At 47.2% G+C, this 2,500-nt stretch overlaps 1 protein-coding gene across 2 annotated transcripts in view; it reads right to left on the reverse strand.

The window, feature by feature from the left end:
• The window catches only part of LOC113811249 (uncharacterized), a 34,437-nt gene that overhangs the window by 31,400 nt on the left and 537 nt on the right, over positions 1–2,500 (reverse strand). The gene's annotated exons all lie outside the window — the stretch shown is intronic.

Here is a 2,500-nt window from a genome sequence, read left to right on the forward strand (position 1 = left end):
CAAACACAGACACATAGATCAGACACAGACATAGACACAGACACACACATAGATCAGACACAGGCACAGACATAGACACGCAGATCAGACACAGACATACACACATAGATCAGACACAGGCACAGGCATAGACGTAGACAGACAGACACAATAAAAGACCCCCCACCTACATCCACACGACCTGACTCTCCCCACCTCCCCCCACCCCCCACCCCCCAGCACCACGCCCCTCTTGAGTTCCCTATCGCTCCTTAAAGGCGGCGCATGACACCCCCCCCCCCCCACTCAGAGCAAGCCCACCCCCCACCCCCCCACCCCACATGCTGTAAGGTATCCGCATTCTTTTAAAGTAGGCCTACTCGAACCTCGGCCGCCGCAAGAAATTCACAGGACCCAGGCGAGCTTGAAATACAAACCCGACACACTAGCCAACTCAGATATAATACTAATACACCATTATTCAATTATTCTACATATTCTTCACATATAAGCTTAATTCCTGATAATTCACGCCACAGGTATCATCTATGGACAAAAAAAGAATATGCAATGAATGGCATAAAACTTCTGAATTTCACAACTCAAGAAATACATTCTAATTTCGCCCATCTCTCCTACCAAATACTCCCCGAGCCTTCATTAAAAGCTTAAATACACCTGCCATTAATAACGTTCTTCGGGCGAATCCTGACGAGAAATTTGGACAATCCGACCTACAATATTACCCGAAACAACTGCGTGTATGTGCGTGGCTTTCGCGAACACGTAACCCGAGTTATTGTTATGACTGTTCTTGACATTTGTTCAGTTCGTGAGAAAGTTTACTTGTTGCGTGTTCGTGTTGTGATGATGTTACGTGTTACATAATGGGATATGTTTAGTTTAGAGCGTGTAGGTGTGTGTGTGTGTGTGTGTGTGTGTGTGTGTGTGTGTGTGTGTGTGTGTGTGTGTGTGTGTGTGTGTGTGTGTGTGTGTGTGTGTGTGTGTGTGTGTATGTTGTGTGAGTGTGTGTGTGTTGTGTGAGTGTTGTGTGAGTGTGTGTGTGTGTGTGTGTGTGTTGTGTGAGTGTGTGTGTGTGTGTGTGTGTGTGTGTGTGTGTGTGTGTGTGTGTGTGTGTGTGTGTGTGTGTATGAGCGAGAGAGAGAGAGAAAGAGAGAGAGAGGGAGAGAGAGAGAGAGAGAGAAGAGAGAGAGAGAGAGAGAGAGAGAGAGAGAGAGAGAGAGAGAGAGAGAGAGAGAGAGAGAGAGAGGGGGGGGGAGAGAGAGAGAGAGAGAGAGAAATGCGAAAACCTTTAACAGCATTAATTCACCTTCGCTGTTACCATTCTAGTTATGAAATATATCGCTTCAGGAAAAAAAAAAAGCTGAGAATGTGATTGTGTCTGCGTTCGTATCCGTGAGAACAAGTCCGTGTCCGTGAATCGAAAGTTCATCTCCACTGCATGGCAACGTGTGCCTTGTACGTCCGTAAAAAAAACAACGTCCTTTGAAAGCACGACCGCAATTCTTTCCATCCTTTGTTATCCACTATTTTACGTCATTCCAGTCTGTCCCGCCCCTTCCCACCTTTTTCACGTGACGGTTGGGAAAGTAGATCCTCGCGTGCGTGTGTGTGATGCGTGCGTGTGTGTGATGCGTGCGTGTGTGTGATGCGTGCGTGCAAGCGATATCGTATTAACACCAAATTATCCAACTCCGTTAAAATCAAATATTGAACAAAACTCTAGCTGTTTCGGTTATCTAACAGAACCTCGAATTACCTTTAAAAAGTGGTTTTCTATATAAAAACAACAACTTGAAACTGTTCAACAAAGAAAGAAAAATAAACTCATTATTGCTTAAAGCGGAGAATTCCTCGATCAATACATAATTACCAACACGTTCTCACGTATCAGTGTACGAATAATTTTGGACATTAATTGCATATCCCCTTCGTATTCATCATTATGCTAAAACGTACATTAATCCCGGTCATTCAATCCGCGCATCTTCAATCATTACCATATGAAAATGAGTACTCATCTCCGTCACGGACTTAGAACATCTCCCTCACCCATTCACGATCTGTTACACCCACTTCCGGTCACCTGGGCGAAGGTGCACACTTTAGTAGCCCGGTGTACATGTGCATTTCCGGCGGGATGGAATAGCACTCTACTCTACCCACGCGAGGAATCGGCAGAGGAGCGTGCAATCGTAATAAATCCCAGGCAGAAATGCGTGAATTCCCTCTCCTCTCCCCACTCCTCGCCAGCCATCTCTTTAAGCCCCGCGAGTTCGATCAGGAGAGCGGCACACTCAGTAGGTCATACGAGAAGGCGACGGTCTCGGCCCTGGGTGTTACCTGGGGACGTGATTGACCACTAGGAGGTGCATGGCAAGGGTATACCAGCAGGTTCCTGGGCCAGGGTACCTCGCCAAGGACAAGGGGGTAGCGGCAGGTGTCTGGTGCAAGCAACATAGCCACAGCTGGGGGGGGGAGAGGGAAGGGGGAGGGCAGC

This window comes from Penaeus vannamei, chromosome 24, assembly GCF_042767895.1.
Source record: "Penaeus vannamei isolate JL-2024 chromosome 24, ASM4276789v1, whole genome shotgun sequence".
NCBI classification, from domain to species: Eukaryota; Metazoa; Arthropoda; class Malacostraca; order Decapoda; family Penaeidae; genus Penaeus; species Penaeus vannamei.